Below are 25,331 nucleotides of genomic sequence, written 5' to 3'. Positions count from 1 at the left end.
AAATTATCACTGTCGAAGATCGTCGTGCTTTAAGTCTTAGAATATGATGGATTTCAATCATGGAATCAAATCGATGAGTTTGGTGTTGGAAACTGACCATACAGATTTGTCCGGTTTCTGAAATAGCACAAACCCTTTTGGTTTACTATCTGTTGCTTTTCTTCCCTTTGTTGCCAAACTGATAAAACAAAGATTTTCTATTATATTATACTTAGAAATTCTGATCTCTAGGAGATGCTTGAAATTAATGAATAAATAAATGGATGAACAGATAGGTATGAGGCATCCCTCAGTCACAGTTTTAAAGATCAGAAAGAACCTTGAAAGATTTCTCATACCTCTAGGAAAGACTAAACTTCAAACATACCAGATGAGTATTTTTTTTTTAATGTTTATTTTTGACAGAGAGAGAGACAGAGCATGAGCGGGGGAGGGGCAGAGAGAGAGGGAGACACAGAATCTGAAGCAGGCTCCAGGCTCCGAGCGGTCAGCACAGACCCTATGCGGGGCTCGAACTCAGAGTGCGAGATCATGACCTGAGCCAAAGTCGGACGCTCAACCGACTGAGCCACCCAGGCTCCCCAAGTTTATCTTTTATCATGTATGCCTGATATACGGTAAGGTTTTTCCCAAAAGCACCGCTCAGAAAAGAATGACTTCCCTTAATTTTTGAGTCTTTCTAAAGCTTATCATATTATTTGCTGCTCCATAAATATTTTATTTGAAACCACAAAGTTCTCTTTATGTAAAACACACTCCCTTGAAACCTGTGGGACCGACTGCTGGTTTCGCACACCTATAAAAGTCACCTAACAGAATTTTTTTTTTTTTAAGAAGAGAAAATACATTTAACTAGGAACTATTCTTGGGAGTATGGCTTTACAGTCACAAATACTGGATGCCATTATGAATTTAAAAAGCATTTTAAAGATTGCTTTCAAAAGTAACATGGTAAGTGGTAGTTGTATAATTCGTGAATACATACTCATTGGAAGAATGGAGAAAAAAGTCTCTCAATAATATCAGTTGGGACCCATGTTACAGTAATAATCCCCAGAACACCATACCTCCCCTATGTCCGTGGTCACATTAATTGTGTGAGCTTGGCTATGCGATTTGGTTTTGGCCAGGAAACTATAAAAATATAATCCATACATATAGAAAGAGGTACTTGAGGCTGGGAATAAAATTTCTGGTGATAGCATCACACACAGATTCAAAACACAGCACATCTTAAATGGCAGAGATAGAAGTCAAGACGATGTGATTTAGAAAGCTAACTATATGAGATGACTCGCAAAGTGGTTCGTAAGATGATGAAGATACAGCATTGTAGATGAAGGTTCTAAATGAATTACTTCACACAACAGAAAAGTAGAAAAAAGGACTATTTCTACATTCATCTACATATGACCTCAAACATGTTTGTGAGACTGAATAGTTTAAGTACAAATCTGATTGTTTCATCAAGATCTCTAAGTTCTTAAATGTTTCCAGTCAGGTTGACATAAAAACCCATTGAAAAAAATGGAAGATGGCTTAAATTTGAACTTTATGGTGTATCTCAGGCCAGATCTCTTCTTGATGTGGAGACCCGAAGACTCAGCCGCCTACCTGAAATACCCACTCAAAATAATTCTCGCCACCTCACGTCCACTGGAATGGCCACCATCAAAAAGAGAAAATGGGGCGCCTGGGTGGCTTGGTCGGTTAAGCGTCCGACTTCGGCTCAGGTCATGATCTCACAGTCCGTGAGTTCGAGCCCCGAGTCAGGCTCTGTGCTGACAGCTCAGAGCCTGGAGTCTGTTTCGGATTCTGTGTCTCCCTCTCTCTCTGCCCCTCCCCTGTTCATGCTCTGTCTCTCTCTGTCTCAAAAATAAATAAACGTTAAAAATAAATAAATAAAAAACAGAAAATAACTGTTTGTGAGCATGTGGAGCGACTGGAACCCAGTGCACCTGCTGGTGAGAATATAAAATGGTGCAGCCACTTTGGGAAACAGTATGGAGGTTCCTCAAAGAATTAAAAATAGAGTTACCATATGACCCAGCAATTCTACTTCCGGGTATATGCCCCAAAGAATTGAAAGCAGGATCTCAAGGAGGTATTTGACCGCCCACGTTCACAGCATTATTCACAATAGCCAAACAGGGGAAGCAACCCAGGTGTCCATCAATGGACAAATAAAAGGAAACTCTGACATATGCTACAATAGGGATGAACCTTGAGGCTGCCTCGCTAACTGAAATAAGCCAGACCCAAAAGCACAAATAATGCATGATTCCACTTACGTGAGGGATTAAGAGCAGTCAAACTGATAGAGACAGAAAGTAGAGTAGTGGCTGACCAGGGGCTGGGGGAGGGAGGAAGGGCAGTTATTGTTTGATGAATATGGGCGTTAAGTTTTGGAAGATGAACAGAGTTCTGGAGACGGAATGCACAAGATCAATGTACTCAGCGCTACTGAACTTACATCCAGGAATGATGTAAGATGGCTAATTTTACACTGGGAGTACCGTACTGCAGCTTTTTGTTTTTGTTTTTGTTTTTTCTAAGTCTCATGTAGAGGCACCTAGATGGCTCAGTCGTTTAAGCGTCTGACTTTGGCTCAGATCACGATCGCACGGTTTGTGGGTTCACGCCCCGCGTCGGGCTCTGCGCTGACCCCTCGGAGCCTGGAGCCTGCTTCTGATTCTGTGCCTCCCTCTTTTTCTCGGCTCCTCCCCCACTCGCGCTCTGTCTCTCAAAAATAAATAAAATGTTGAAATTGGAAACAAATTTTTTTGTCTCATGTAAACTCAACATTTTCAAAAATCTGCCACGTGCCTGTGCCCCCGCCCCCCGCCCCCCCCCTCCCCGCCGTATCCCGCCGTATCTGTGAATGGCACATTCATTTCGTCAGCTCCTCAAGCCAGAAACCTGGGAATTCTCCTGGTGAGCATGTCCTTACCTTCATTTCAGATCTCCTTTCCAGATCGAAAGCTCTGCACTATCCATGGCTTGTCACTCTAACGTCATCGTCTCCTACTCTTCTCCTAACTCGCTCTAGCCTCCAGCCATACAGGTTCAAGTTCACGATCTCTGGATGCACCCGGGACTTCTCACCTCAGGACCTTTGCATATTCTCTCCTCTCTGCCTGCACTCTAACTCCCATACTATGCCCCTTCTCATACTCAGTTTAATGTCCTCTCCTACGAGAGCTTTTCTTTAACCGCCTAATCTAAATTGGAGCCATCCCTCCCACCCTGTTCTTCTTTCTCATGTGTGACTGTTCTCTCTCCTTCATTTCTAATTATACTTATTTGTGTACATGTTTATCCCGTTTCTTCCAGTAGAGTAGAAGCTCCCGGGAGCAACATGGCACAAACAAATTTAGAGAGAATAATGTCCGTGGAAAGGGTCATGAAAAGAGTAAAGCAGGCTAAGAGGACTAGGTGCTATTTGAGACAGGACAGACAAGGAAAGCCTCTTGGAAGTGACATTTGTGTGTTCACCCAGGTCATTTTTCTGCTCAGACGTGCACAACAGCTCATCTGACTCTCCCATTTATGGTCACTGTGCAACCATATTTCTGACCATCCAGGACCCTCCTGGGAGCCTTCTGATCCTTCTCTCTCCACACCCTCTCTACCCTCCATTCTTCCAGAAGCTAATATTCATCATGCTGTCTGTCCTATCCCTTCCTGTCTGGAAAATGACATCACTGCCCACTCCAGTCTATCCTCCCAGTTTCAATCAATTTGCCTTCTTGGTTCAAAATCCCTTGTTGCTGGTTCCTCTTTGCTTCCTGAATTAAGTCCAGACTTTTCATCCTAGACTACCTGACAGTCCACACTGGCACCTCAACTTGCCTTTCCGACTGTATCTCACGCTTCCCCCATCACAGGCAAATGGGCTGCTTCTTAGCCCCGCACATACTCTTCATTTTCCAGAATCTGTGCTTTTTGACTCATTTGCCCTTGCCACACCCACCTCCCTATCCCTGTTGCGAATTAACCCATATCTCAAGTCCAATTTGAGAATCACTTCGCCACGAAGATGTTCCCGCTCTTCCCGATCAGAAGTGATCATAGAACGCATGTTTTCGATTTTATCATACATATTGTCACATTCTGTCTTAAGGCCATAATTACTTGTAAACGTTTTCCAGTCCCTTTACCGGCACAGACTGTCTCCATCACTGATCACCTTGCTATTCACCTATCACTTCGCTGTGCTGTGGTCCCGGGACCAGCAGCACTGATGTCATCTGGGACTGTCTTAGACATGCAGGATCTTAGACTCCACTTTAGACCCGTAAGAGTCAGTGGCTGCATTTCGTAAGATTCCTAGGTGCTTCCTATGTACATGACCAAGCTCACAGGATCCACTCAGTAGCCACTTCTCCGGTTGAATTGACTGGAAAAACAAAGTATCAAAACCAAAACATGATTTACATAATTCATTCAAAGATAATTGCGAGTGACTAATGCTTTCCCTATATAAAACCATATCAAAGCTATATAGACAGCAGACGGTTAACGATATCAACCTTCTGAGGAAGGAAAACAAATTGTGCGTTGGCCAACTAAATGGCTGAGAACGTTTTGCGGTTTCATGAAGCGTGTCTATTTGTGGGTGGGAAGCCAGCACAGGGCTGGCCCGCTACTGCCAGTGACATAATTTTCCTCCTGTAATGCATCAGTTGGCTGTGAAAATATTCACATTGAAGTTTTAGACTCCTGTGTCACATCCAGTAGGTTTACAATTCAGATGTGCCGTGGTAAGACGTACCCCGATTTGACGGGACGATAGCATTCCTTTCTCTGCTCTGTTAACAAAGCTTGTGATTTCTTTTTCCTACACGATAGACAAATCACAGTCAGGAGACAGACTTGAGCGGACACATACTCAACCACTGTGAAGGGGGCGTTTTCATGTGGGGAGCATCCGGGAGTTGTGGAAGCCGGGAAAGGCCTTCGAAAAGGGCACCGTGCTGGCTGCTAGAGGGCACGACAACGCGAACACAATCCTGAACCCATCCCTCCCACGGAAGGCTATTTTGCTTGTGAATTAACTCCCGCCTCCTAAATGGGCAGGGAGCTCACAGCTTCGGGGGACGCGGACACAACACCCAACCTCGTTTGTCTTTGAACACAATGGCCGCTGAAAGTGAGTAAGCCTGAAGTGGAGCATCCAGCAGGACTGGGGGCTGACAGGCAACACTGCCTTCAGGTGGCTGTTTCCACCCTTCAGACGTCCACAACCTTCCGGGATTCCTTTTCTCCCTCGGAATCACCTCAGCAGCAACAACCGAAAAGCACACGACTTCCGTCTCCTCTCAGGACTGTGGACGCGTGTTCTCAGACGTTCGGGCTGATCTTACGTCTACTGCGAAAGTGCTTCCCGGGGAGCAGGGGTCAGGGCAGTGAGGGCAGGAGGCCTGCAGGCGACGGCGCTCGCTCTGAGGGGGACCAGGGGGAAGTGAGCGTGTCCGTCTGAGGCCTCAGTGGCTGCCCTATACCCAGAGGGGCCTCCCAGGCAGCCTGGCTTCCTCCTGCTCCGAGCCCCTAAGGGCGAGGCTCTGACTTCTCCTCCATCTTGCTCTTCACCAGGCCCCTCGAATCTCTGTGCAGACGCTGGGGTTTCATCACCGGGCGGGGTGCCCTTGAGGCAGCCAGAGGGTAGCTGGCAGCACAAGGCAGGAGGGCCGCCCTCCACTGGGCCTCAGGGTGGTGGGGATGCCCTTCCCCTCAAAGCCAGCTCCTCAGAAGTTCTGCCCCGACGCCGCACGACAAAGGGCTCTGCCACAGAGTTTTCATACATACTTCTCCTTCCCCAGAAAGCACCATTTGTTTGAGAACCCGTAAATAGCTCCCGCAGAAGACACAATTTGCTCGAAATGCTTTGGAGCCGCGCAATGCATTATGCTGACAGCACCAGGAAATAGCAGAACGCGAAAACAGGCATATCTCCCGTCACCTCTCAACTCCACGGAAAGGAGTGCACCTTAAATGGAAACCAAAGCCAGCGTTGTGCTTACTGGGCGCTCCGCTAGGAACCTGCACCCCGTACTCCGAGGATGAAGTCAGCGCACCCGTTTTCCTCCTACTAAATGAAAAAAAAAAAAAAACCAAACCCCCAAAAAACAACACAGCACTTCCAAGCTCTAAGCACTTGAGAGGCACTCCCTTTTAAGATAGAAACAAGTTTAGAAGGCAAGCTTTTTAATTTTTTTTCTTCCCAATATGTCCAAAAAACAGCCAAGAGGACCAGAAGGGGCTGAGGAATGTGTGCAGCGGGCCCTGCGATCCGCTTTCTCAGGGTCCCGTCCACGGGTCTCCAGACACCACGAGCGACGGCAGGTCAGGGCGGGCACCAAAGCCGGAAGCCTCGGCGGAAGGCACCACAGCGACGGGGACGGCGGCCCCGACCCTGTGCCCACCGCCATCGGCACCCAACCGGAAGTGAGTAGCAAGCGTCGCTTTCTAGGAATGTGGTGGCTGGCATCACGTGCCCTCCTTCCGCGTGGGTTTGTTCCGGCCAAACAGGACACAGCAGAGGCGCGGGTCCGAGGGCCCCGTCGGGCTCAAGCTGTGCGTGTCTTCGGCATCAGTCCTTTCGGCGCGAGCATACTGCAGAGGTGCGGCCAACGGTGGGGGGTGGGGAGGGGGGGGCGTCCAGAGTCCCCTCTGTGCCGATCTAATCTCAGGTCTCAAGGTTTCAGCTCCTGACTTGAGGAAGACATATTAAATACCCAGCAACGTGTTGATCTTCGTTAAACCACGAACGGCCTCTCAGACACACCCTGACGGGACACAGGTTACCGTTCGTCCTGATGGAAAGTGATCAAAAGCCCCCAGACGCTTTGGTGAGCTTGCTCGCCAGCCCGACCCTGCTTTACTTTCCACATGGACTACATCAAAAGAATACAGATATCACTGGAGACTCGGGATGTTTCAAGTCTCCAGGGCTAGTGCGAAACTGCCCCTCGAAGCTGCGGAAGATGGGGGACAAAAATTAAAGCCGGCTTCTACCTTCTCCTGCAACACACAATACGGAAGTCTAGTCGACTAATAGGTTAGCCATGCGTCTAAAGATACACCTCCCCCTGAGATGATAGAAGGTCCCGATCACCTAGCTCCTCCAAAGGAACTTACTTACAGATCAGTCGAACGACTCATGGCGAATTAATGGGCACATAAGAGGCACTGGAAAGACCTGGAAGGCCATGTGTCTGCCACGCCCAGGGGGCCCTATGCCTTGCCCAGCTGTAGGAAGGGGGAGGGGCTGTGTAGAAGACAGCAGCAAGGAAAGCAGGAGGGTCTACCCAACACCGACGGCATCAGGAGGGCCAAGGGCATCTGCGGGAGAGGACAGAGACTTCAAAGCCCTCCTGCTCTGTTACGCTTCCTGCACCTCTGGCCAAGGTGCCTGCTTCACAGAGCAGGGGGAAAGGACGAGGTGTTAGGAGTTCTCTTCTCCCCTGGTAGCATGTGGCTGGCATCAGCCGACGTGCAGGGAAAAGGGATGTGGGGGTAATGGAGCCCGGGCACTCTTGTCCGGCTCCTCTGAGCTAAGAGCTGCTGCCTGCGGCCTGCACACCGCCTCACCTTGTCTCATTAGACTGTCCTCTGTCCCTAGACACCTGCACCCATGCGAGGGGACGTGACGAACCCTGGCAAGGATAACGGCATTCGGTGCCTTCCTCCTCTCTGCCGTCCGTCACACAGCATTTCTCTCTCCTGTCTCTCAAATCAAGCCTGGCTCTCCCGTCGGACCAGAAGGACTGAGGAAGCAGGGCGCGGTGGCCTTGCGAGGCGCAGAAAAACCATGCAAAAGCTGGACTAACCAGCAAAACACCCCCACTCGTTTCCCAGAGCCGTGGGGAGGCTGTGTCTAACAGCAAGGCAAGCCAGCGGGAGCCAGAGAGGTTTCACGGCATGGGCCGGGAGCCCCCCTCTTCTTGGGGGTGAGACGCAGAACCACACATCGAATTTTACTTTGCTGGCCCTCATTTCAACCACTTTATCTCCACTAGAGGGCCAGGACGGCAATGAAATTTCAGCCTAACACTGTGTTTGCTGCCGATTTAAGATTTAATCCTAGACCTCCTGGAGGGAGGGGCAGGGGAAGGAAGAGATCGTGGAAAGGCGGGGGTGACCACGATAATGCAGTCACTCCAAGAGGCTCGCGTCGGTCCACGGTTATGCTGCAGTTCTACCTGGGAAGCCCCAACTCACGGAATGACACTGAGATAAGCCCAAAACCTACAGAAGGGAGGACACCTTGCACAGCCTGTTTCTTCTGTCCAAATGATCACGCTGTTGTCGCTCGGCTCTTTTTTCCAGCGTCTCCCAAATCTGTCCCTTCATTACGCCCCCACCTGAGCTCTTAAAATCTCAGCTCCTTATGTTTGTTAATAACCTCCTCACCGGGGCCTCCGTGTCTGGTTTTCTCCCCACCACCTCATGGGCCGTGAACACCGCGGTAAAGCTCGTCTCGCTGCAACACGGTTGGTCACATGACCGGCTTGCTGAAAAACCTCCGGGGACCACCAACCCCCGATTCAGGACCCTCTCCACAGCACTGTCCCGTTCATGTGTACACACTGACAGGCAGAGGGCTCAGCCCCCTCCCTGTCCACCACCCCCACCCCACACCGGGAATAAACAAGCACCGTTTTCTAGGATTGGTTAGCGGTCATGATCACGGGTGCCTCCTTGGGCGCTGGTTTCTCTTGGCCAACTGCTACGTAGCGAGATGTGGTCGAGAGACCCATTCTTTGGTCTGACACGTGCGCTGTGACCGCCACACTACCTTCCCAAGGCAGTTTTCTGCTTTCTTTCCATACACTCTCCGTCCTGTATTGGTTCATACATACAGCTTCCAGTTTCTTTTTCACATGCAGCTGCTGTGTGCTTCGCTCAGTATATGTTTTGCTCCTGTCTGAACCCCGGTCCAGTCCCCGCTCCGGTTGGGAGCTGGGCTGCTGCGTACCCGCCAGGACCCTAGGAGGCGAGGCAGCGGGTGAAGGTGCGAGCCTGATACAGGAGAGAGACGGTGCGGCGTGGTCAAAGACACCCAGGTTAGAATCATGGAAGCACTCTGGACAGATTAACTTCTCTCTCCCTCATTAAGTTTCTTAATTTTTAAATAAAGGCAGTGATCCCTACTTCATTCAACAAGAACAAAGCGAGGGGCGCCTGGGTGGCTCGGTCGGACTTCGGCTCAGGTCACGATCTCGCGGTCTGTGGGTTCGGGCCCCGCGTCGGGCTCGGTGCTGACAGCTCGGAGCCTGGAGCCTGCTTCGGGTTCTGTGTGTGTGTCTCTCTCTCTCTCTCTGCCCCTCCCCCACTCATACTCTGTCTCTGTCCCTCTCTCAAAAAGAAATAAAGATTAAAAAAATTGAAGAAAAAAAAAGAACAAGGCAAGAAAAGGCAGGCTGACACCAGACGACACGTGAACTGTGAAGTCACGCTGTGGACAGTTAGACAGCGGTGTGGTTAAGAGGCGGGGCTGAAGGTGGGGCGTGAGCCCAACCACCGGCCCTACTGGATGTAATCTGCCCGTGTCTTGATGATGTTCCGTTCACCATGGCTCATTAACGCTAGCTATGTGGTGGCTTGTTCGCATGTCCTTTTAAGTTTAGTAAAACCCACTGACCAAGTCTGGGCTTCCGGGTGCCATATGCATTTACTGCTATAAATACCATCAGGCGTGAGTGACAGTTCGTTCCTATGCTCGCTCATTCTTTCAGCCTGCAAATATTCATGAAGCGCCTACTGTGTGCCGGGCGGGAGAGAGACAAAAATGAACGAGAGGGCTAGAATGATACGAGCTGTATAAAAAGCTGGAAGCAGTGTCTTGGGCACAGCAGATGGCGTGTGTCGCTTCCAGGGCAAAGCTCTGAAGCGTTTCATTGCTGGTGCAAATGTCCAGCTTCTCCCTCTTCCCTGCGATCACGAAGGAGACCGCTAGGCAGCCGCATAAAAAGAGCAGAGCAGGCCGCATCACAGAGCGATGCCTGGAGGACTGGAGACTCACCGGATCCACAGCGGACCCTGCAGGCGTGAAAGCTAAACTTGTGAAGACTATAGGGTTGACTGTTCACGCAGCACAGCCCTGCCCTACCCTGACTAATACAACAGCTTCCATTTTCTCTAATGTTACCATTTGGCAAACAAGCATGTGTACTAATGCCTCGTGATGGTTCTCCTATGGACCGCCCTTAATTTCTTTAAATTTCCTTGACTTTGCCTGTGGTCATGCCCTGTCCTTCCAACAAGGCTGGAGCCCTCCATACACAATGACCTTGGTTTACACTTCTGGGGTTCTCCTCTTTACCCTCCAGCTCACATCCCCACCATTCCCTCCAAATTTGGGCATGAGCCTTAAACACAGCAACTGTTTAATTCATGACTAATGCCTTCATATTTTAGGAAATAATCGGGAAATATTAGGAATAATTCCCTAATATTAGGAAATAATTCCCCAAATATAATGGCAGTTGTTTACTTTCATTAACCAATACCGCAATGTTGGCTGGCATGGATAATTATGAATTAAGCTTGATAGCTACAGTAAGACTTTAGGGATTCATGTGTGGATTTACTTCAGCCCTGGCCTCAGGATTCTATGTCAACCATGGCTAATCATAGGTTGTTTGCTAATCGTTTCTTCCTCACTGATTTTGTGGATCCCAGTGTCTGTGGCCCTATCACATGAGATCGGTCTGGGCTTCTAGGATTCTCATTCATTCGTTTAACCATACAATCATTCTCCGAGAGTCAGCAGAGGAGAACAGCTATGGAATCGACTAGCTGTGAGAACCTTACTAGTCACCTTATCTCTTTGCATGCTGTCCATTTGCCCCCCTGTAAGGCAGGAGTTAAAAATGCATCTCAGGGCGACTGGGTAGCTCAGTCAGTTAATCTTCCGACTCTTGATTTCAGCTCAGGTCGTGACCCCAAGGTTCATGGGATCAAGCCCCGCATCGGGCTTCGAGCAGACAGCACAGAGCTCGCTTGGGATTTTCTCTCCCTCTCCTCTCTCTCTGCCCCTCCCCGTTCATGCACATGCACTTTTTTTCTCCCTCTCTCTCTCTCTCTCTCTCAAAATAAATAAACTAAGAAAAAATGTATCTTGTAAAGTGGTTGTAAGAATCATACCAGCTAATAATAAGGTACTGGGAAAGTGCTTGTCAGTACCAGAATATAGTGGTTCCTGGCATGGTGTAAGTACTCTGAATGCTAATACGATTATTTACTGAGCACCTACTATGTGGCAGATATTAGAGGGACAAGGATGAATAAGAACAAGAGGCTGTCCCATCCCCAAGGAGTTTAAAATCTAGTAACAGTGATAAATACATAAGCAAATAAGTGAACCGAAGGGTCCAAGAGCCAGAGAGAGAGAGAGAGAGAGAGAGAGAGAGAGAATAAATACATGCACACACTCACACGGCAGATACCGTCACACGCGCACACATGGACACACACGCACGCACACGTGCCGTGTGCAACTGCCGGCAACTGGTGAGCTACACACAAGAAGGTTCTCCTTCCCCTCGGAAGAAGGGAAGCCAGGAAGGGCTCTGCAGAGAACACGATAGCTGGACCGAGCCTCCTGGAACGAGCGGGTATTTGCCAGGCAGGGGAGGGCACGGGGGCATCCAGGCAATCAAGGCACGTGAGAAGAGGCATAAGACCCCACTGACTCATCTAACAGATATTTATCAAACGCCACAGCTAGCTATGGCGTTCACAGCTATGAACTTGGCACAGCTTCAAGTACTTGGAGGCGGCAGTTGAGGATACTGATGGGGTTTTTGCTTTCAGGGAGCTAACATTCTAATCGAGGAGATGAACAGGAAACCCAGTAAACAAGTCTATAAATCAAAGAGCTATGGAGAAAACACAGTGGCTCCGATGTCTGGAGTGAGGCTGGGGATGGCTTGCCCAGAGTAGCGCGCACAGCATGAGAGGTATAAGCAGAGCCAGAGTGAACACCACCAGCCCCTCCGTCCTCCATGCCGGGTTTTTCCCCGAACCTCCTCTCACCCCACTGGCTGGGCTTCATCTACCACTGAGGAGACTCAAAATTTTGAGCACGCTTTCCCTCCTTCTTCACGCAGACCGTGGCCCACAGACTCCCAATCTTCCTGCAGGTGGACTGTTCTAGACCCAGACTGGGGACGAGGGAGCGGGAGGCCCATGTCTGGCTTACAACCTAAGACACAGCTTCTGACTCCGTTGCTGTTAGCTGTCACACAGGTGCATTTTGGCCTCCATGTGCCTTATTGTGCTTAGTCTCATTTCTCTGCTGCCGCAGGACTTGGGAAGGGAAGGGCACTCTTATTAAGATAAAAGTTTTCATCCGATAAAAACCTTCCCTCCCTCAACAGACCTCAAAACTAAATTAGGAACCACTATCCTCATCTATCAAACCTGTCACCTTAATGAAAAAATCTTTCAAATCTCTTACTTAATAGCTGCAAAGACATTGCCAGGGGTGTGTCTGAGAAGTCTGCCCCGAATGGTATAATAAGGCAAATTCAATAGCGGGAACAAGTACCGGGGGATGGGGGGAGAACAGGGACGATTTCAGCACCCGCATCAAACCCCACTTCATGGGTGGCAGCCACAAGGAGGAAGATGAGAGAATGTGAAATCTTTCCATATTACCTTCTGACTGCATGTGTACACGTTGTTTTACAACCATGCTAGAAAAAGGATTCCTTGAATTTATCTTTTCTCTGACGAATTCCAAAGCACTTCCCATGTGTTCGCACGCTTGATTCGCAACTTCCTTATGAGACAGGATGGGACTAGAATGTTATCAGGAAGAAATATTCATGGCCTGGTTACTATCTACAGGGCTCGGTTCTGAGCATTAGGGAACTGGAAGAAAGAAAGAAGGAAAGAGGGAAAGAGGGGAGGAAAGAAAGAAAGGAAGGAAGGAAGGAAGGAAGAAGGAAAGAAAGAGAGAAAGAGAGAAAAGGAAGGAAGGAAGGAAGGAAGGAAGGAAGGAAGGAAGGAAGGAAGGAAAGGAAGGAAGGAAGGAAGGAAGGAAGGAAGGAAGGAAGGAAGGAAGGAAGGAAAGGAAGGAAGGAAGGAAGGAAGGAAAGAAGGAAGGAAGGAAGAAAAGGAAGGAAGGAAGGAAGAAAGAAAGGAAGGAAGGAAAGAAAGAGAGAAAGAGAGAAAAGGAAGGAAGAAGGAAGGAAGGAAAGAAGGAAGGAAGGAAGGAAGGAAGGAAGGAAGGAAGGAAGGAAGGAAAGGAAGGAAGGAAGGAAGGAAGGAAGAAGGAAGGAAGGAAGGAAGGAAGGAAGGAAGAAAGACAAAGATTAAGATGATTGGTTCCTGACCTTGAATGCCCTACCCTCCATCTGAAAGACTGCTCAGATCCCCAAAGCATTATGCATGAAAAAAGGAAATACAAGACACCTGTCAAATAGATGGTAAAGATTTCTGAAAATGCTCCGGGAGTTCAGGGGAAAGGAGTATCTGTTGAAATCAAGAGTGATTACAACGGTTTCATGGAGGAGTTCTACATTATTATTATTTTTTTAATGTTTATTTTTGAGAGAGAGAGAGAGACAGAGACACACACAGAGCATGGGCAGGGGAGGGGCAGAGAGAGAGAGAGGGAGACACAGAATCCGAAGCAGGCTCCAGGCTCCGAGCCGTCAGCACAGAACCTGACGGGGGGCTCGAACGCACGAACTGTGAGATCATGACCCGGGCCGAAGTTGGACGCTTAACCGATGGAGCCCCCCAGGCGCCCCTCACGGGGAAGTTTATAGACAGGAAAACATCAGAGAGAGGTTAAAACCCCAACTACACGTGCTGAAGGAACCACACTCAGAGACTGCACCTCTGGTGGAAGCTGCTAGAAAATCAGCGATGCGCCCTGGACTTCTTCGTGCAGTCCTACTGCGCCTGGCCTCCTGGCATCCCACTCTACCCTGGAAAGCGTCTCCTGAATCTGAGGAGCACAGTAAAAGGGTTCTCTGTTTCCCTAGATTTCCCACTCGCTCCGGTCCACTGCCCACTTTCCAGCCAGAAGCAGTTGACCGCGACATACAGGAAACGCTCTCCCCGCCGCGCTGTGCGGACAGGGCTGCTTTGCCACGGCAGTGATGAAAAGCACAGACTCTCCACCTACTTTGGTTTGCGAGGTTCTGCCAGCTCGGCCGACACCCCAGGCCCGCAGGATTTCACCACAGACATGGTCTCGTCCCTCGTCAAGTGCTGAGCTTGACGGGGACCGTAGGCGAGCGTGAACAGCAGGGTCAGTTAGTAACAATCATGGAGTCCCGAAGCGCTGAAGGAGGGGGGAGGCCGGCCCGGGTGAGGAGCAGGGGATCCAAAGGGGCATCGGGGCTGTGCTCGTCCTGCCCTGGGATACGCTGGCTGCCACGGTCATTATATTTTTTCTGGCTGCACAGACATGTTGCTATGGAACTGATACATGCCATTGCGACTTGGCCTCTAGCAAAGAAAATCACATCACTGGCAAGCGCGTTTCCCTGGATTTCCCTTAAAGGGATACCATCGACGGCACTGCTCCAGCTCGGAAACAACCACAGTGTTGTTCCAGGGCCCAGCCCTCCGCATACCATGAAACGGAGCCCAGCCACTCATGTTCTACAAGGTGTCCACGCACGTGGCACGTGGGCCTACGTGATCCAAACCCCAAGTGTGGGGACCGGCCCCTACCCGCTTTTTAAGTAGGAAACGCATGGCTTCGGTTTCTGTTCAATTTCCCTGCAACTGGTAACAGTCAACAGGCTGCCGTATTTGGGGGGATGATTTGACGCCTCCTGATTGTCAGCTTCGCGCCATTCATGACCCCGGTGGGGACCGGGTAGCCCCAAGTGGTCCGCCCCCCCCCCCAGCTTTACCGTTCTTGCTTCAGGTCTCACTAGCAGCCGCTCACTTGCTTGCTTTCTCTCTCTCTCTCCCTCCCTCCCTCTTTCTTTTTCTTTCTCTCTCTCTCTCTCCCTCCCTCTTTCTTTTTCTTTCTTTCTCTCTCTCTCTCCCTCCCTCTTTCTTTTTCTTTCTCTCTCTCTCCCTCCCTCCCTCTTTCTTTTTCTTTCTTTCTCTCTCTCTCTCCCTCCCTCTTTCTTTTTCTTTCTTTCTCTCTCTCTCTCTCCCTCTTCTTTCTTTTTCTTTCTCTCTCTCCCTCCCTCCCTTTCTTTCTTTCCTTTTTCTTCCTCTTTCTTCCTCTTTCTTTCTTTCTTTCTTTTTCTTCCTATTTCCTTCTTCCTCTTTCTTTCTTTCCTTCTTTCTTTCTCTAAGTGAAAAGTACAAAGCAGGTGTGGGATCTGGCCCTTCCCCACGTTGCTGAGGCCCTTAACTGCCGTCTATTTTAGTCTTATCCATTTCTTGATCCCACAGAGACCCTTGGGTTCTCCAGGAAGCAGGGGACCTCACGTCCCCACATTATATACGGTGGTGTGTGCTCTGGGGATAAAGCTGTTGGGCTTTTCTTGGGTAAGATGAGAATATGGAAACCTTCAAGTTGCGCCCCCTAACAAATACACATTCCTGCGCTCCGTGCATCTGGGGACGGGACAGGAGGGTCAGGATTAGGGTAGGAAGCAGATGATCGCCAGTGAAGTAGCAAAGCCATGTTCCCGATTCCATTAGAAATCAAACCGTCTCCGTCCCCGATACGAAGCCATCGAGTTCCTTAATGATGACTCCCGTTAGGGTGGAAAGGAAGCTCCCACTCGTTACGATACGGTGATTAAGTTGCCAAGTGGGACGAAACAATAGACACAGCTTCTCAATACTACACTTGGACCATCCCGCGCTGAGACGGAATGCTTTGGAAATACGCGCATTTGGCTCTCCGACCCCAATGAACCCGGTCCAGAGCCAGCTCTGGCACAGGCACCCTTGCAAGGACCGCAGATCAGCCCGCCTTCTGGGGTTCCCGAGGACGATCACTGTCTCACTCCTCTCTCCATCGTACTCCACAACAGCACTCTCATGTGAGAACCAGTACAACCTTTTTTTTTTTTTTTTAATGATGAAATGTTTCTCCGGAAGTGTCTATGACTGCAGGTCAAATCTGTACTGCACCATCAGGAACTTGTGAGGCATTACTCTGCAGGTGCAGACAGTCCCGGGGGGTGGGGGTGGGAGGGGGTGCAGGTCCGCAGCTGGCCAGCAGGCACCTGAAGGTGCAACACGGTTTCTAGCTGCAGAACAGACGCACCGCTGAGCCTGGGCTCGTGTCGTGGCACTGGGGACGCGGCGGTTTGGGAGGCGCAAAGCAAAACATCGCCTCCCAGATGAGGTCCGTGACGGGAGTGTCCCGGGTACGCCCGCTCGGCCAACCCCTCTCGGTAGTAGCCAGGGAGGATTCCTAGAAAGTTAAATAGTTAAACAGCATCCCTCTTGATAGGTGCCTTAGAGGGATATTATCAGGTCAAACCACCTGCAGCCTTGTATCCTCAGAAAGGAGATTCCAAAGACGGTGCTGTGCCGGGTGGGGTTGGGTCGGGGGCAGCGGAGGGGGGCGGGGAACCAGGGGAAACCACCACACAGCTGGGAGTCAAGTGCATCTCATCACTCCAGCTCTACCGCTGTCTGAGAAGCCCCTGGACAGAGGATGCGAAGCCCTCTGGGCCTCAGTTGCCCCATCTGTACACAGGGCCTTTGCCAGATGGGCTCTAAGGTCCCATGTACTGTTCACATCCTATTATTCCCTGTCACGATACTCATGACACAGTGTGTCACATGAACAAAACGGACGGTTTGTCCTTGCCCACGGCTGTATTTCTGTGCAAGTCATGGGGGGAAAACCGAGAGCCTTCTCTCTTAATCCTCTCTGCTAGCTGCACAAGGTAACAGCGACGATGGTACTAATTCATAAGAGGCAAAACGCGTGTGGCAAAAAGAAACGGCAGAAAGATACGAGAGAGAAGCCTTCCCTTCTGAAGGCAAGAGATCTGAACCTTTCAGTTCCAAGTGGGGGAAACTTCTAGAGAACACCTGCTATGAAGCACTTTTTCTTGGAGCATCACAATAACCGGACAAAATCTTGATGTGAAAATATAATTAAAAATACATACACGTTACGAAAGATAAAGTAAAAATATAGAAAAGAGTCAAAGGGTCACTCACCCTAGGAAAACGGCAGACTGGTTTCTTTTCACCAAGAAAAAGGACTAATTTCTTTGGAAAACTGGAAGAGAAAAAGATTTTAAATGAACAACATGAAGTCTGTATTAGAGGTCAGTGCAGGTGTGCAGGCCTAGAGATTATAAAAAATCCCAGCTCCCAGCACTTGGGCACTTAGTAGGTGCATGGCAAGTGTCTGATGGATGGTGGGCATCTGACTGTTTGGGCAACCACATGGATTTTGAAAACAGGAGCTTTCAACATTTAATATGCAGAAAGTAAGCATGTGCATGATTTTTTTTTTTTAAGATTTATTTCTTTTTCAGAGAGAAAGCACAAGCAGGGAAGGGGCAGAAAGGGAGAGAATATCCGAAGCAGGCTCTGAGCTGACAGCGGTGAGCCTGACGCGGGCCTCGAACCCATGAACTGTGAGATCATGACGTGAGCCGAAGTCGGGTGCTAAACGGACTGAGCCACCCAGGCGCCCCGTGCAAGATTCCTTTATCACGAAATGCACGAACCTTGTGATGTGTATGGTGGTGCCCGGGAAACCATTTTTCAGGTGGATCTGTTAAAATCCCATTTTTCAGGTGGACTGTCTGTGGTCCCACGGTGGGGCTAACTGAAGATGCCTTAATGAAGTGTACCCCATAACTGCCCTGTGCCCTCTCCCCACACCCCTTCCCCACCACAAAATGTACACCCACAACTCCGTGCACCCCCGCTGAAGTCAGTAACCCCACAGGGATCTGTAATTGGGTTCCTATGGGAATGTGGACTTGGTCGAGAGGCGCTGGAGGCCACATCTCGGGCCGACTGAGTAATCCCATGAAGAAGCCACGGCGTTTTGGGATCAAGTGTGGGAAAGAACGGAGAGGATGTGAATGTTGGAAGCCTGAAAGACGAAGGGAGCTCAGGGGTGACTTCAACAGGCTGTGTAATCTCTGTCACATAAGGAACTCTGCTCAAGATCCAAGTTTTTAAAAATTTCCAGAGACTGTTTCCAAGACGCCTTTGCAGGCTTAGGAGGGAACGTGAGGCAGAGCTGGTCTAGCTCCCGACAGTGGCAAGTTTCACATGATCCCAGAGCATTTGGGAGTAAGTCTACGAGCTGGAAGAAGCCACTGCTTGCTTCTCCTCTCTTGCCCTACAAGGAAGAGAGCGCTGCGGCCGTTCAGACAGTAGGGACAGTCTCCTCCTCAGGACACCCACGGGTGGCAGATTCCCAGACCCAGTGTCTCAGAATCTCCAAGGCGCACCTCCCAGCCACAGAGAGAGAAACCTGCCTCCTAGACTTTCAGGCTGTGCTGGGGGACGGGAGGGCTCCCCAGACCATGTGGTTCCGCCTCTGGAGAAGTCCACGGTCTACCTGAAAACACTCCAGGGTACCAACGCAGGAGCAAAAGAGGGTCCAACGCTGGTGCCATCTCTCAGCACCTTCTTTTTAAAGCAACACTTTAATAATCCGCTCACATAAATTAACCGTTTTCATCCTCACGGTGGCAAGATGTCTAGAGTCAGAACCACAGGGATCAGAAAAGCTGATTTTCGGAGTCGGACCCGAGTCGGCATCTCAGGCCAGTCGCACATCAGCTGTGGGACTCAAGGCGCCTACACGCTCAGGACCCTTTCTTTCCTCAGGGGCAATACTTGTACCCACCGTGTATCACGTTTCAAGCTCTCGGTGGGTGCTTGGGACGTAGAAGGCACTTAGGAGAAAGAAAACGCTTTGACGCTAGGTGACGCAACACATTTCTCTGTCTGCAACAATCCAGAAGACACAGGAGGGATTTTTATAATTTCGTAATTTATCAAAACGTGAGCACCTGTATTGCACTCTCTTTCTCTGCAACCCCTCAAAATTAGATGAGACAAATGAGAGCAAAGTAGAACATTTACCGTGAACAATTAGATAATATACACGAGGAAACAGCCCAAAGGAAGCAAATCAGCAGGCCCCACTAACAATCACTATGCACATTTTGGCTCACAAGGCTCTAGGCTCTTTCCTACACTCAAGTGCACAGAATTTATTAGACGTATACTTAAATAAGTAAAATTATATACATACCTATTGTTTAGTCATAGCATACTATGGTAGTATTCACATTGTTTTTCAGCCTGATAATATTTTACTTATTATATTACAAACCTCTTTAGAAATGTGGTACAGAATCTACCAGAGTGCCCCACATTTATGAGAAATGTGGTACCACGTGTGGTAGCACATGGTTCTTTCCTTTGACATTTTTGTCAAGATACAGAAAAAGCAGACGATATAAACACCAGAGGTCTTCACGAAAAATTGTTTGGGTTTGAGTGGGTGTCCCTTAGAAGACTACACACCGGCCCTAACACCACAGGGAATAATATCACAAAGGACAGCATTCAGCGAGTTTCCAATCTACTGGAAGGGGACAACACTTCAAAGCCCGGGGCCAGTGATGGATAGAGGTGTCTACTCCAGCTACAAAATCGTAAGCGTGTCCTGTTTCAGTGTGATGACGGTAAAGTTACTTCATGACAGAAAGGTAAACTGAACATTGTAGATCCTTGAGTGGATCTGGGCTTAAAAATCATCATCGCGTTACATAAACTTCAAAACCTGAAAAACAATCAGAATTTACCATGTTTAGAAAACCTCCAGAGGTGGAGTGTTTGTGCAGCCTCCATAGTTCTAATCTAGCTTCCTTCTTGAAGGGAATGGTTGAGTTGCTAAAACATATGTGATACAGTTTTGCTTGAGTTGCACGACACATCCTCGTCCCTGATTGAGAAAATCGTGCCATACCTCGAAATGCGACGGACTGGCAAAATTTTAGGAAAATACCGCTTTTGAGGGGAGGCTCGGGAGTGGACGTATCCCCACAACCGGCAAAGAGCACGGGTGCTAATTCCTCCTCCAGTCGTTAACATAATCAACCCTTCTAAGGATTGCCAGCACTGCCGGGACAAGCAGGCAGGACGTGGGGGACTGGCAGGGAGCAACAGAGAAAGACAGGACTTAACTGTGGCAGCAGAGGAATGCCAGATCTGACACCAACTGGGAAATCCCAGAGAGACCAAACGTGAAGAAACAAAGAAGAGAGACATCACCGTTTGACTTCTGAAACAGCCAATGAACAGGTGCTAGGCCACTTTGCATTCTACCTTCCAACCAAAGTTCCCCAAACTTCACCCATCCCCTGTCCAGCTGATGCAATTTTTAGGGGAAGTGACGGTCTGTGAAAGACTCATGCTCTTGGAAGAGACTTCTACTGTTCTGTCTTGACCACATGAAGAGTCAACATTAGGAGATAAGAACACAGATCTTAAATTTTAGCCCTGGATGGAATCTGAAAAACATCTCCCCCGCTACTCACACTAGGGACGTTCTAGCACAGAATATGGGCTGTGCGACTCTTAACAGATCTCCTTTGATGGCAAAATTCAGAAGCCAGTGAGCTGTCCCTAGATCTGACAGTGAACGTCTTATAAGAACAGAGGTTTCGCTTTGCTTAACTCTCTTGTGGTCTCTGCTTTCTCTACGAGAAAGAACCAGAGGGCCGGGCCATGCTGTATGTCATGCTGTGTCTCCAAGGCTAAATGATGCACATTCTTAAATTTGCTTTCAAAGGGTCCTTCCTATCTTCTGATGGTGCACGTGGGGTGGCCCAATACTCATTCCGTATCTCAGACCTGTAGAGACATGGAAAATTGTACCTTAAATTCTAATATCTTCGTCCAACTGCATACCTCTGGCAATGATGATCTAGCCAGGAAAACTGTGCTAATACTCTATGTCCCGCACGTACAATCTATTTTTGGACTACTGACTTTGGAAATGCGTATCTTCTCATTGTACGATCATGTAGTATCATCCTAGGCAAACACACTGGATTCCTTAATATTAGCTACAAGCACGTCCTGAGTGTCCTGGCACCACACATGTGGATTTTTATAAGAAAAGCTGCAGTAAAATAGCATTCTGTGCAACACACACAAAAGAGCACTTACTTTCACCAAATAAGCAGAAACTCCTTTTTCGGGTGGTTGTGGTTGTTTTTAATGTTTATTTATTTTTGAGAGAGACAGATCATGAGCAGGGGAGGGGCAGAGAGAGAGAGAGGTGGCGGGGGGGGGGGGGGGGGGACACAGAAAGCAAAGCAGGCTCCAGGCTCTGAGCTGTCAGCCCAGAGTCCGACGCGGGGCTCAAACTCATTGACTGGGAGATCATGACGTGAGCCGAAGTCGGGCACTGAACCGACTGAGCCACCCGGGCGCCCCTCAGGCTGTTTAATGGAGGCAGCAAGCAAGGATGCCCGAACAAAAGTTATCCAGGACATGCGGTGGTGAGCAGTGCTTTAGTTGCCCAACAGGTGCCAGGCAAGCATTCTCCAGGCAGAACAGCAGGACCAAAGTGCTGACAGTTGCAGCGACACAAAATGTAGCCTTGGCAAGTTGGTCTAACAATTACTTTGCATCATTCTGATTATGAGCCACAAGCATGCAATCAACAGCACAGAGACGATCTTAAATGATCTCCATCAGCATTTTACTTTACTTATCAAAGCGTGGCAGATGGAACACACTCTCATCTGACCTCAACGCAATGTTAATGACCCAGACACAAAGAATGCCAAGGAACAACAGCGGTGCGAGAGCACTGGCCTTGCTGGGGGCCATCGGTTACAATAGATGCACTTTATTTCGTTCAGTTTTTCCATTTATTACCTCACCGTAGAAAAAGTAATATTTGTGCGTTTCTCATCTGGTAAATTTATCCACAGTCTAACTCATTGTAAGGATTTAAGTAAGTTTACAGATTCCTCCAGACTTAATATTGTGTGTCATACATCGCTCTACAAGGAGCACATCCCGTATTCCAAAATGCATCTTTGTGGGTACACATCTCCCCCACTAAACTGCAGCCCAGCTCCGAGAGCCTGGAATTTACATCATTTATTTCTGTTTTCCCAACACCTAGGCCAGTGCCTGGCATATAAAATACGCAGAAATGAATGAATTCTCACCGGGCCATAAACAAGAAGGCATGCACGAATGACACCAAGTTGTTCTGAGAAGTCCCTAGAACTTCAAGGGGCAAGATCTGAATTGCAGAATTTATCTTCACATTGGAATGGTAAATACATATGAAGAAATATAGTGGAGATCTGCTCTTGGGAAGTAAAAATATACAAATATCAAAACAAAAACATACCCTTATACCGAGGGAAGACAATCATTTGCAAAACGGCCCTCCCACTAGATCTAACCTCAACAGCAAAGCCTGTAACAGAAGAGGGGGATAGTATCTGGGGACTGGTTTTCAAGGAGAGTAATTATAATCACAATAGGTTGGAGTACCAGCTCTTGGAGAGAAATACTGATTGCTAGATTATGGGGGAGATTTTTCCTTCTCAAAAAGTAAAGAAAAAGGACCACAAAGTTCTTAATATATCAGCACTATTACAACTAATGCCTATCATTTCACCGACACATTTCAGTTGGGCCAGTAAGATTCCATGAAATGGGACAGAGATTATATATTTGCCTTTATTAAAAAAAAATTTTAATGTTTATTTTTGAGAGAGAGAGAGAGACACACACACACACACACACACACACACACACACACACAGAATCCGAAGCAGGCTCCAGGCTCTGAGCTGTCAGCACAGAGCCGGATGTGGGACTCAAACTCACAAACTGCGAGATCATGACCTGAGCCGAAGTCAGATGCCCAAAAGACTGAGACACCCAAGCACTTGTATATTTTGCCTTTAGATAAATATTATATCTGCAATAAAATGTGACATCTCGCCAGGTGCATCCGTTATCAGGATCCTATTTGGATTATACAAATGACTGCCCTACCAACCACTGTGTATAAGAAAACGTTTTCAGGTAGCTGCTACTCCCAGCTTGATGATTTCTTGGGTATCTGTGTTTGTGAGGGTGTGTGTGTGGTGGTGTGTGTGTGTTGGGGGGGGGATTTTCTGGTGGTCTCAAAGGATATTATATACATGGGGCGCCTGGGTGGCGCAGTCGGTTAAGCGTCCGACTTCAGCCAGGTCACGATCTCGCGGTCCGTGGGTTCGAGCCCCGCGTCAGGCTCTGGGCCGACGGCTCGGAGCCTGGAACCTGTTTCCGATTCTGTGTCTCCCTCTCTCTCTGCCCCTCCCCCGTTCATGCTCTGTCTCTCTCTGTCCCAAAAATTAAAAAAAAAAAAAAAAGGATATTATATACAATGTAATAAAGCAATATATACAATATCTTTAAAAAATGTTTTTTTAATGTTTTATTTATTTTTGAGAGAGAGAGAGACAGAGTATGAGTGGGGGAAGGGCAGAGGGAGAGGGAGACACAGAATCCGAAGCAGGTTCCAGCCTCCCAGCTGTCGGCACAGAGCCCGACATGGGACTCGAACCCACGAAACGTGAGATCATGACCTGAGCTGAAGCCGACGCTTAACGACCCAGGCACCCCTCTATACAATATCTTATACCCAATGTTTACTATTCTTGAATTGCCAAAACACACTACGTAGACTTTGCAAAGGCAGTGTCCATATACCTGAACGATTCTTCGAGCAGTTAGCGTAAGTTTATTGTAAGCAACGCCAAAAGGCTAAAACGAAACAAAGTCAGCAAACAGCAGGATCTCAAAATTCCGGAGCCGGGCAGTCACTGCCTTAGCAAAGCCACCCCTCTGACTTGGGGGAGGGAGCAAGAGAAGCCGATGCTATTTTTAGGGTGAAAGGCAGCATATTTTTCATGCTCTACACTTTAGGGCCCTGTCCAGGCTGCAGCCTCCGTCACTGAGTTAGAGACCAAGGCTCCTTCACCAAAGTTCAATGTAAATAGGACCTGGCACAGGGGGGAAAGGGAAGAGTTAGATACTCCGGCTCTCAAATGTGCTGCCTGCGTCAGGGACGTTTCAGGCACATCGGACAGTGGCATAGGAGGTGCCCCGATCAAATCACAAAGGCCTTAAGGACACAATTTTGGGACACATATAGCTGGAGTTCAGGAAATACTTTAAAAGCTGTAATACTCGTATCTATGTGATCTTTATAGTTTTCAAAGTGCTCACTATAGAATGAAAACGCAGTGTCAACATCTCTGTATCACAGACAGGACGTTTAACATGGCACCTTTCAAGTGTCGACAGCAGCCAAGGGCTGGCAAACTTTTTCAGGAAATGGCCTGGTAGCAAACGTTTCAGGGCCCGATGATCTCCACCACGACCGCTCAGCTCCGCCCACTGCGGCACCGCAGAAGCCACAGACAATACGATCCCGATGGGCGTGGCTGTGTTGCAATAAAACTTTATTTACAAAAACGGGTACGGGTGGGAATTGGCCCACAGGCCGGAGTTTGTCAACCCCTGGTCCAGAATATCATGATGCTGGGAAATGATAAGACATCATCTCTGCTTCTCCTCTTCCTCATAATAGATTGTGTTTTCGTTTATGTGAACACTAACAAAGGGAACGTCACTCAAGTGGACTTGGGAGACTAGAAGGGGAGCTGTACTACGCAACATCAATCGTCGGAAAATTGTCCATTACAGACCCCAAGGCGAGAATCAGCAGCAGGAAAGAACCAACAGTCGCGGGTCCCACCAGGGAAAGATGCACCTCACAGCTCTGGCTAGCACTCAACCACCCCTCGAACACTCAGCCAGTGAGAAACGCTCATGACCTTGAACACGTGCTCTTCTCTAATAGATTTTCACCCCAAACAACTCCTCCCAACGTCCTCCTGTTCCATAAAATAACGTCCCTTTCTTTTGTGCGCTGGACTTGTCCATGGTTTTGCCGTAGCTTCCATGCCCCCAACAGCTGCTCTTTGCTATTCCCAATAAACCCATTTTTGCCGACAAAGAACTGAAAGTTTTATTTTTAAGGTTAATACCTCAGCACAAAGTTAGATGGCAATAACGTCCAGTAGTCAAAAGCTGTGAATGGCTTGTGTTGGTGGTATCCACCGTTAAACTTCCCCCACAATAAGCAGCAAGGGCAAATTTTTCAGTATGAGGTGGAGTTTTACAGACCGGCAAGTCTCCGTGCATTATCTCGGCATTAACGTACGTACAAACAGAATAGGCTGTCCCACAGAACGTCAGATAAATGTCCAGTAGCCTCTTGAAGTAGTGTACTATCCAGGTAATCAAGACGAGCGCTGTGCAACCACAAAAAACAAACAACCTGATTAAAAACTGGGCAAAGGAAT

General features: G+C 48.6%; 1 protein-coding gene across 9 annotated transcripts in view; it reads right to left on the bottom strand.

The window, feature by feature from the left end:
* ATXN1 (ataxin 1) overlaps positions 1 to 25,331 on the bottom strand; it is a 419,041-nt gene that overhangs the window by 184,148 nt on the left and 209,562 nt on the right. For 7 of the 9 annotated variants that reach the window (XM_058736063.1, XM_058736061.1, XM_058736064.1 and 4 more), the window contains one exon: positions 17,119 to 17,179. The exons of the other annotated variants lie outside the window; for them this stretch is intronic. The gene's annotated coding sequence lies outside the window, so the exon portion shown is untranslated. The remainder of the gene's footprint in view (positions 1 to 17,118; positions 17,180 to 25,331) is intronic. 9 annotated transcript variants of the gene reach the window in all.

The sequence above is a fragment of the Neofelis nebulosa genome, chromosome 6 (assembly GCF_028018385.1).
Source record: "Neofelis nebulosa isolate mNeoNeb1 chromosome 6, mNeoNeb1.pri, whole genome shotgun sequence".
Taxonomy (NCBI): Eukaryota; Metazoa; Chordata; class Mammalia; order Carnivora; family Felidae; genus Neofelis; species Neofelis nebulosa.
Note: the sequence above shows the minus strand (reverse complement) of the source record. Positions and strands in the feature narration are given on the sequence as shown.